Raw genomic sequence first — 11,289 nt, forward strand, 5'->3', positions numbered from 1 at the left:
TCGCAACCGGGTCGATTGTGGCCCAGAGCGAATGCGCACGACGGAGCGGGCAATCCGTCGCTCCGGGTCTCGCACCAAAGGGGGCGTGCTGTCGATGTTGAGTGACAGCACGCCCCCTTTGGTGGGCGGGTCGGGGGGGTGGCTTCCCAGACGGAGGCGTTCCCATGAGAACGCCTACCGTCTGGGGGCGGCCCCACTGACATCACAAGTGATGTCAGTGGGAGAGCTTTCGGCACTGTTAGAGCCGAAAGCTCTCTAGGGCTTGCGGCCACGAGACCCTACCACAAGGGTCTCGTCGCAAGCCCGATGGTCGCGATGGTCTTGACCATCGTGACCATCATCCTGGCCGCTCGCATTAGCTGTGGGTGGCAACGCAAAGCAATGCGAGCGAGGCCGCTCCATAAATAAAATAAAGACGCCCTGATTCAGAGCGAGTGCTCTTTCAGAGCGTCCGGCTCTGAATCAGGGCCTCTATTAACATTAGTTAATAAAGAAGGAAATATGGGCCTGATTCAGAGCCACTCGTAAGCGGCAGCTCGTTCGCTCCGAGTGATGTTTGCCCAACTGCGCATGCGTACGGATCGTTATACGCATGCGCGAACCAGTCAGTGCGGTCGAAATTCATGTGCTCGCAAAATAGCGAATGCCTGCTAATTTGAGTGACAGAATGAGGCGTATGTGGGTGGTAACAGGGGAAGGTGCTTGAAAACGGGGAGTGGAAATCCGATCGCAGGCGTGCTTAAAGGTCAAAACGGGCATTTTAAGGGAGTGCATAATTAATCCAGCAGCGTCATTGACCACGTCACTTGGTTTTTTTTAACTCAGAACTGCTCGCAAAATAGTGGTTGAAAAAACCAACCACAAGAATAGAGAGCAGTTCATACGCTGGTCGATGTACTCGATTAATCTAATAAATAGCGGACATGACGTATGGTGCGAGCGGCCAGGGGGCGTATTTTTCAAATTTACGTTCGCATGTTTTGCTCGCTCGTTCAGACTTAGAGGCGTGAACAGACCGCAAAGTGCGAACGGTTCATTTGAATAGCCACCCCTTTCTAGAAAACGAACAACCGCAAATAGCAAGCGGCTCTGAATGAGGGCCAATGTTTTTTTTTAACTAGTTTGATGTTGCAGTGACACAACAGTCCAGTAAAACATATTATACATTACACAGAAACAATTAAAAGTAATTAAATCAGTAATATTTCCTGCACAACATAACACAGGGGAGATGTATCAAGCCTTGGAGAGAGATAAATTGGAGAAGTTGCCCTTAGAAACCAATAAGCTTCTTGTTGTTTATCTAGCACAAGCTATAAAATGACAGAAGCCGATTTGTTGCTTTGGGTAACTTCTCCACTTTATCACTCTCTAGAACAGTGATTCCCAACCTCGGTCCTCAAGGCACACTAACGGTCCTGGTTTTAGTGATATTCTTGTTTGTGCACAGTTGATTAAATCAAAATAACTGAGGTTCTAATTAAGTCACTTGTGCTGAGGTGTGGCTATCCCTAAAACCTGGACTGTTAGTGTGCCTTGAGGACCGTGGTTGGGAACCCCTGCTCTAGAATGTTTGATACATCTTCCGCCAGGACTGAAAGACGTTACTGACATAATTCAGATGGTTAATTATCCTGATAGATATCAGAGTGTAAGGTGGGTTCCCTCCAGCTTAGGGCTTTATTTAGTAAGCATAAAAATCTCTTTTCTCCAGCATTTCAGGGACAATTTTTGAAAAAAATATTTGCCAGGTAAGTGGTTGGTAACTATACTACAAATATGGATATACTGGCTATTCACTAACAAATACAATCTCACAAGGATAATGCAAATCTATATCTGCAAGATCTTACAGACTACTCAGTAATAAAAATAATTCCTACAGTCCCTTTGTATAACGCTGTCCAAAGAAGATTCTAGAAGAAATAATGGTCCATTTGACCTAACGAAAATGTTCAGTACACTCTGTAAGTTATGGGTACTCTCATTGTTTTGGATCGTGTCAAAGGGTCTCTGGGGCTGATTGAGATGTGGTTGCAATAACGATATTTACCCAGTTGAGCGATTAATGTGGAATGTGCATGCGTCCTAGCCGCAATCAACATGTGCGGCAATTGACTTGTGATCAAATGGGACTATGGTTGTAGTGAGGATCTATTCACTAGTGATTGACAGACAGGGGCCGTTTTGTGTGAGGTAATGGAGTGGTGGCAAAAACGCAGTGGGTGTCGTGACGGTAAAGACTAGTTCCACTTGTTATTGTATCTGGAAGTGACGTGCACTGAGGGCGGAAGTGTAGTTCACCTCACTTCACTCGCCACGCTTCGGGCACGGTGGCTCGCTATGCTCGCCACATGGTTATATTCCCCCTCTATGCCCACTTGGATTGTAGGGAATGACGTTGGACACTGCTGATGACGTCATGATCAATCTACGGAAGGGGATCTAGCTGTTACCATGTCGTGACCGTTTTCGGGGCGAGTATCTGCCTACATCTGAAAATATAGCATCAGTGTCTCAGTTCCCTCGGCCATTCTGCCTGACCATAGGGTAAATCAGATGATCGATTATCGAAGGATCTGTGACTGCTGCTGTGTATTTGTACGCAGTCGCTTAGGTTTGTGTGACCGCAGGTGGCATCTCAAGACATGTCCAGGCAGCTGTAATATTGGCATATTTTCACATGGCAGCTGCGTACAAAATTGCAGCTGCGATTGCATTAGCGTCCACATCTGAATCAGGCCCACTGTGTGCACTGATACTGCCCATGCTGTATAACTGTATGTTGCAGCGCTGTTATATAGATTAATAGTAGCAATGTCTATCACACCTGCTAGTTATGTGTATAGGTGTAATAAATGGGGTTTTCTCACCAAATTTAAGATTTTAAGAAGTGCACAGCTTCCCCTCCAGAAGGTAGGTGTGGCATACACTGGAGCAGAGCAACTGGGTGTGGAACTACAAGTCCCAGACTATCTTAGCTGCAGCTTGACTCTCTGGATTTTTTGTAGCTTTATCTCTTTGTCTCCTTAGGCTCTGTATGGAGGGGCACTCTCCTCCCTCCTGTCTTAACCAGTTCTCTTTCTGGCATTCACATCACTGTCACTCCAAAGTAGGTCTTTCTAGTAATGGCCATCGACCATCAGTGGTTAACAACCATCGATAGTTAACCACATATGGTTGATGGTTTTGTCAATGGTTTTCCGCCATCGATGGCACAGAGCCATGCAATGATTTTTCTTCCCATGTACAGGCACACAGATCCTACCTCCACCTCTGACACAACCAATGAAGCCCCACCCTACTTCCTGATTGGCCTGCAACAACCCTACCTTCCCTCCCAGCCAAGCAGGACAGCAGCCACCTCACATGACCCTGACAGCCAGACAGACCGGGGGGTCCAGGCAGACTCACCAGCAGAGAGGCAGCAGCTGCCTGACATGTCCCTACCAGTCGGGCAGAGTACATGTACAGGTGCAAAAGATCAGGAATGCTGCTGCAGGTACGCAGACAGGATAGTGAAACTTAACACACTTCCGAAAAGCTGTCTCCGCAGAAACATCAGCTTTTCTGAAGTGATAATTAAGTAATGGAAGCATGATGAATGCTTCTGATACTTACATTGAATTAGCAGCGTGTTCAATCCATAAGTATCACCACTTTTTTTTTTCATCATGAATAGTGTGGTGCACACATCGCAGCTATAATTTTTAATACTTACCCCTCCCAAGTCCCGCGTCGGCTGTAGAGCTTCACAAAACACATGGAGAAATGGCCACCGCTGCCATTTTCCCAACATTTTGCGCATACGCAAGTAGGGAAACCACCGGAAAAATGGCGGCCGTGCATGCACAGTAGGCTCTGGGCACAGACTAGTGCCCAGAGTTTACTGCTGCGGTCAGTGCTCGGCCGGCAGCTGGGGAGAGAGGAGAGGGCCCCCAGACGAGCAATGCACATGGGCCCCCTCCTCTCTTAATACCCCTCTCTGCCGAGATGTTAATACATTTCAATGTTATTGCTTCCTGCTTTGCCTCAATATTGCTGGGTACACACTGGCCGACATATCGGCCGTTCAGTTGAATGACAGATGTACCATGGGTGTGGCGGCCAGTGTGCACAGATTATATGTCGGTGAATAACGTCGTTCACAGCTAATGCAAAATATATATGCAGATGTATTTGGACATTGTGCTCTGTGGGCCTGATTCTGCAAAGATCGCTATTATGATTGCGGGTGCAATCACGCACACAGTTCTGCTGCGAAAGTATGCTAATAATTCTAATCACAAAGCACTCGCACTGACAACATGCAGACGCCTGCTTCCCCTCTCGTACATCTGTAATACCTTGCAATCCATCCACAACATCGGTAACATTGAAGTACAGTACATCAAAGCCTCTCGCACAATTACGGCATCACGTAAAAATTGCTAACTTCCCTGCACGCAGTGAGAGCTCAGGCTGCATATGCCATCGCAGTGGCTGATTTATGCACGCCCCTGCAATGGTGTTCAAACACACTGGCACGCCTGCATTTCTCTGACCACCACCCCCTCACCATTCTAAACGGTACTTCCTGTCAATCACTCTGCGATGGGTCTGCGTAGTCACTGCACTGTAGATCACAGTCCCGTTCGCAGTGGGGCATTCGCGTATGTTCACTGCGATGCATGCGCAGTATGCAACAATCGGCCATCCGCATGCGGTTTCGCAGTTGTGATCCTTGCTGAATCAGGCCCAGTGTATGGGCAGTTGATGCACAAGTTTGCCGGGAAGGGGAGTGTGACGCGACCACCGGTCAGATGGCAGTGATGGTTTTTCAGTGTGTATGAACAACCATCATCTGCAGATATATCTATTAGGTGATTACCCAGCTTTAGAGGTGAAGCAGCAAGAGCTATGGCAGCATGATAAGTGTAGCTATAGTACATCACCCCCAATGTATGAAATGATAACATTTGGATTAGAAGAACAAGGTAGCAGATACCTGTATGTACACTCTTTCCCTTAAAGCATTAATTACAATAAAGGAACCTTGCATTGTAGAAAATCTCAGTATCTTTTAAGCATAATGAGAAAGTGACAAGAACTACTTAATAAATCAATCCTGGTCATACTTTGTAATACAGCAGACGCCTATCGATTTATTAAAGGGAAACTATGACAGGGAGCCATTGTTGTGTTATAAATCAAGTTCAAACTACTTCAGTTCGATCTCCTCTTACAGAATTGGCCCAAGAATATATGCAAAGTTACTGTATGAACAAACCAGTACTTAACGGCTTACTGTCATTTGGTCTAACTAAGGTCCCTATCCCATGTGTTCTGTCTATAGATCCCCATACATCGCAGATGTATGGGGCCAATTCCCTGATCCCCAGACACCGGGGTCAGGGTTTCGGTGAAATCCAACATGTTGGATTCCACTGATTTGCCGATGATGACCAAAATATGATCGTGATCAGCAAATCGAGGATTTTTAACATGAAGAATTTCACAGATTCTCCCAACATATATAGATGATCAACGATGACAACCGATCGGCATTTCCAACTTTCCACAAGATGGCTTCTTGATATGCGTCAATGTTACAGATATTTACACAGGTATGCGACGTCGTACGCATATGAGAAGACAGCGATGGGTGTCTTTATGCTCGGGTAAGCTTTGTAACTATTAGCATGTATTCGCAGCTGCATTGCAAATGAAATCGCATTAGCGTCCGTCTCTGAATCAGGCCCTCAAATCTAAATTGTTGTGTAAAATAGAGCTGCCCAGTATTTGTGGGTTACATGCAAAATCAATCAATTCAGAATCAGGCCCCAAGTCTTGTCTACAGACTTGCCGACAGTCTGGCTGCCGCCTCCCAGGTCAGCACAGCAGCAGCAGAAGATGGCGATGACGCACTTGCACAGTCACAGCCCCCGCTACGCAATGCCAAGATTACTGGCATTGTCAAGATTACCGGCATTGTTTAGCCAGGGGTGGTGCCACGATGATGCGATTCAGCGCAAATCGTGTAATTGCCTCTCCCCGGACTGGTCACTTTATACAAGGGGAGAGCAGACACCGGCAGGGGTGTGCCGGCGGGAGTCTTGCCCACTCTTCTAGAGGGACGGGAGCAGCATCCTATTTTCGGGGGGACTCCTGGCTGTTCTGGGAGAGTAGGCTCGCTTAGCCCTCTGATTCTTTCACGTTTGCCCTGTCCATAGACCACAGATGCCAACATTCTGGTTTCCCTTTACAGGAGGGGGCAGCCAGATCGGCAAAATCATGATCGCGCATGCGTGTGGCATCCATTTCTCTTCTCCGGGACCAGCACCGCCACACAGCAGCGGCAGTGAGGGTGCCCAAACTTCCGACCACCGGTGGAACATCGGGGCAGTGCCCGAAAAACGGGACTGTCCTGCTGAAATAGCGATAGTTGGGAGGGGTGCGCCCCCTATGGGGTGGCACCTCTGTTCGAACGCACTGGTCAAACGTGCCTCGAGCCGGCCCTGGTTGTATTCATTACTTACTGACACATTTTAAAAGATCCACGGGGGTACTAAATATTTCGTTTATGATACTGAGGTGATTTTTAAAACATGCAGCTCTAGTAAAATTGTATTATATACTATAATGTTGGGGGAATGGATTGAAATGCCGGCGGCTGTTTAAATCCCAACAGCGGATGCCCGACAGGAGGAGATCCCGACTGGGGCAGGTGAATATTCTAACCCTCCACTGCCCCCCCCCCCAACCCTCCGGTAGTGGTGCCTAACCCCAACCTCCCCCAATAGTGCCTAAACCTAATCCCCCCCTACCCGCACCTTAAACATAACCCTCCTAGGGGGGAAGCCTAGCCCTAATCTCCCCCTCCCAAACCTAACCCCACTAGAGTGCCTAATCTTAACCCTCCCCCCCCCTGCAGCTAACGCTAAGGGCGCCCTGGACTAACCTTTGCTCGGGCTGGCGTCCTCAACGTTCCAGCGTCGGGATTATCATAGGCGTAGACCGGCAGCCGCAACTGCATCCCAATGTTGGGGATGCTTGGGGGTGAAATAGGTTTTTGTATTAAATGTGAAAACTGTTAAGTGTTAGTTGAGGTTAGGGGAAATTGGCCTGCTAACTTAGGGCCTGATTCAGAAAAGTACACTATTGCCGACACTGCTGCGATTTTGCACACAGAGGATCTGCGAATATATGCTAATGTCACAGACACTGGGATATGTTTTGAAATACCCCAAGGCGCTATTGCAAATCCAAGCAACTTCGCACTAATATACGCATACGCAAATCCTTCGATAATTGGCTTCCTGAGTAACCCTAGGGTCGTGCACAATGGTCGCCAGAACTAAGACACTGGAGCCATGTTTTGTGCATAAGGGATCACAGATGCAGGCACCGACATGCCCCGAAATCGGTCGCGACACACGCCGTTACCTCGCCCAAATGGCCCTTAACTGTCAATCACTCTGCAAATAAAAAGTTGCTATTTGCGACTAGCCAATAATCGCTCTGCTGTGAAATGATTGGCATAGTGTACTTCTTTGAATCAGGCCTTTAATGTCAGGGGTGATTTAGGGTAATACAGTAGGTCTACGTAATAAATTATATTATTAATTTAATGTTGTAGCTGGTTGGGAGGAGGGAGGCCTAAAGGGCCCAAACATCCCAGGATCCACACAAGCAATAACTGAGCTTCACACTAGAGCTGCAGCAGGTACTGAATACCTGTGAACAAGGTAAGCAGCAAAACATATGTAATGTGGTTGATGTACAAGTTTACGTCTTCTTAGGAGACCAGGTGCAGTCAGTGGCGGTAAACAGCTATTAATAATTACTGAGTTTTGGATTCTAATGTCAATATAACCAGCAGCCCAATGGGTGAAATTTACTACCCTTAGGCCCTCATTCAGAGCCGTACGCTCTGAGCAGAGCGCACGCTCTGAATGAGGGCTGTCCTCCATAATTATGGGGCGTCCTCCTGGACGCTCATATAGCTGTGGGTCACCACCCACAGCCTATACGAGCGTGCAGTTTGATGGCCGCGATGGTCTTGAGTTTTTCAACCGCAAGGCCCGGAGTAATTTTGGCTCTATCAGAGCCAAAATCACTCCCACTGACATCACTAGTGATGTCAGTGGGCCGGCTTCTGACGGTAGGCGTTCCCTTGGGAACGCCCCCGTCTGGGAGGCACGCACCCGGCAAGCCCACCAAAGGGGGCGTGCTGTCAATCAACATCGACATCACGCACCCTTTGATCAGACACAACGAGCGAAGGAAAGTCCTTCGCTCGTTGCGTCTGGCGCATGCGCACGACGGAGCTCCCGCCGTCGTGCGCATGCGCAGTGCACAACATCGACCCACTTGCGAGCGGACAGCCGCTCGCGAATGGGTCTGAATCAGGTCCTTAGTACTCAATTTAATTATCAGTCTCTAACACTACAAGGCAGACAACTGCGGCACAATGTGAACAATATTAAATACTAGTATATCTCACAGAGCAGGACATTAGCTATAATCGAGCTCCATAGGTCACATCATAGGAAAGATATAGGTAAATAGACCTATGTAAGATACATTAAAAATAATATAATACGAATGAGCTAATTTGCAAAGTCAGTAACTAGGATAAGGAAGAAACTCGTATATCGTCCAAGAGTTGAATATCTGCCAATATTGTGCTCACTTCCCCAAACATGAACTACTGTAGTTGATTGTGCTCATTAAACAAACGCCAAGCTACAAATAAAATGTGATGTATGTATGCAAACCAATGATAATTTACTAATCAAATGTGAAGTACATGGCTTCAGCCTGACACCTTGGGCGAGATGCAGGAAAGGGAGAAACACGGTCAAACCCCGAAAATGCAGGTCTGACATTTCTCATATGCACTAAGCCCCAGAGTACAATGTGCTTCCTCCCAGCACGCGCGTCCTTCTGCACATGTGCAAAAAGTCGCCGGAGGGGCTTCTGGGTCATAGACCCGGAAGTCCCTACATCGCAAAGGGCCGCTCTTACCGACAGAGCGGTCCTTTGTGGGGATCTTCATGCATACCGGCGTTACCAATGCTCGGTCGAGCGCATGCCCAGTGGCCAAACATCGACCCGGTTGCGAGCACTCAGCACTTGCGACCGGGTCTGAATCAGGCTCTCTGTCAGCAGAGACCATAAATACCTGACACTCTAATGGTGAATACACTCACCTGTGTGCACACCTGGCACGCGTCACCTCGTGGCTGACCGGACGTTAACCCCCGGGCAGCGGAACCCATGCAGCTTCCCCAAGTGTATTTCTTTTTCTTCTTATGGAAATTATTTTACACAAAAATTGATTCTTGTTTGACAATGCATTTTATATCCAACGCAAGGGTACTGCCATGGAATCCAATATGGCTCCGGCCTACGCAAATCTTTACATGCACGATTACAAGGTCAAGTACATTAAGTCCAATCAGCGTTATTCACAATTTATTGCATTTTATTTGTGATACATAGACAATTTATTTTTGATCTGGACTGGCAGTGCCCTTGCGTTGGAGAATTTTGTTGATTCTTTAAATTCTTTACCTGGTTCCATCAGATTTACATTCTCCTGCAGTTCACTCAGCATCTCATTCCTAGATGTACTTGTTTCAGTTGAAGCAGCTGCATTTACTACGACAATCTTTAAGAAACCGACTGATATGAATACACTTCTATTGGCCAGCAGCTTCCATCCTCAACCCTTAAAGAAGGGACTACCGTACTCACAAATGTTGAGGGTAGTGAGAACTACTTTGAATATTGACAAAGTCTCAGAGGCCCTACAGACGATGGGTCAAAATTTCAGCAATAGGGGTTATGATATAAAAGAGGTACAGGAGGCTATTCAAAAATGTCTGAAGTTGAAAAGAGAGGATCTATTAAACCCAGATACTAAAAAGGTTAAACCCGAGAGGATGATAATGTCAAGTACATACTCGATTACATCAACATTAATGAGGCAAGTCATTTTGAAGCATTGGCACATTCTACGAACTGATCCTGCAGTGGGCCCATTTTGCAAACAAAATCCATTATTCTGCTATAAACGCAGTTTAAATCTGAAAGAACGTATTACTTTTTCAGATATAAGTCCAAGGGTCGGCATACATACTAATTGGCTTACACTCAAGACTGGAGCCTTTAAATGTGGCGGATGCATTAATTGCTGTCATCTACAAATGGGAGAATTTTTTTATCATCCCATCACTGGCTACCAGCTCCGACACCGCATGACCTGTGAGTCTAAATACGTGATATATTTACTTATATGTCCTTGCAAGAAAATATACGTGGGTAAGACCACACGGATGGTCAAGGAACGCATTGCGCTCCATAGATCCTCTATCAAGAAAGCTGCCACTGTGATTGATACCAGCGCACCACCTGTAGCTAGGCATTTTATTCATCATGGCCACAATATGAAGGAATTAATTTTTATGCCGATTGATCATATACCACCACTAAGAAGGGATGGTGATAGGCATAGACTGCTCTTACAACGAGATTGCGAGTGGATATACAGATTGGATTCCATGTCGTCTTCGGAACTTAATGAGGAATTCACTTTTTCACCTTTTTTTGTGATGCATTGAGTGGTACTGCAGGCGTTAACGGAAAATGATTGTCTAGATAGGAATTGTCTTCATACTTTATGTCCTTTTTCCATTGATCCATTCTTGCAAAGTGTGCATATATATTGATTATTATTATAGTTACATTAATTGATGATTTTTATTACACACTTACCATGAGGAACGTATCTAATTATATCAGTAAGATATGCTCTAACAAATTGGAGTACAACTTTTGTCCCATTTTTAGGATAAAATTCGAGATTCCTATAATTAAATGTCTAATAGATGGTTTCTTAATATAAGATATTTGTATTTAACCTATGATGTATATAGGGGGCATTTCTTGCATGTCTCTATTTTTCTACTTTTGCTATATGTCGTTTTTCTATATTTTGTCTTATTGTGGTTAGTAATATTGTCATGTTGTGTGTATTGTTGTTTACATATTGGACGTCACTGCTGCATCCGAGGGGCTGGGTCACAGTGTAGCTATCCGATTGGATTGCTCCCTGTTACTAGGGCAATCAGGTGCAAGCACTGGCAGCCGTATGTGTTTTGTTTACATCTAGTTAGGGCCGATAGGGCACTTCTGGCTAGACGGAACTCTGCGGCACTGTGTGATGTTGGTGGGGAAGCCCCAGTAGTTCCGTCGTATCCCTTATGTCACTTCCGGTCGGATGGAACTCTGCGGCTGACAATA

The sequence above is a fragment of the Taudactylus pleione genome, unplaced genomic scaffold, assembly GCF_031769625.1.
Source record: "Taudactylus pleione unplaced genomic scaffold, aTauple2 ptg000009l, whole genome shotgun sequence".
Taxonomy (NCBI): domain Eukaryota; kingdom Metazoa; phylum Chordata; class Amphibia; order Anura; family Myobatrachidae; genus Taudactylus; species Taudactylus pleione.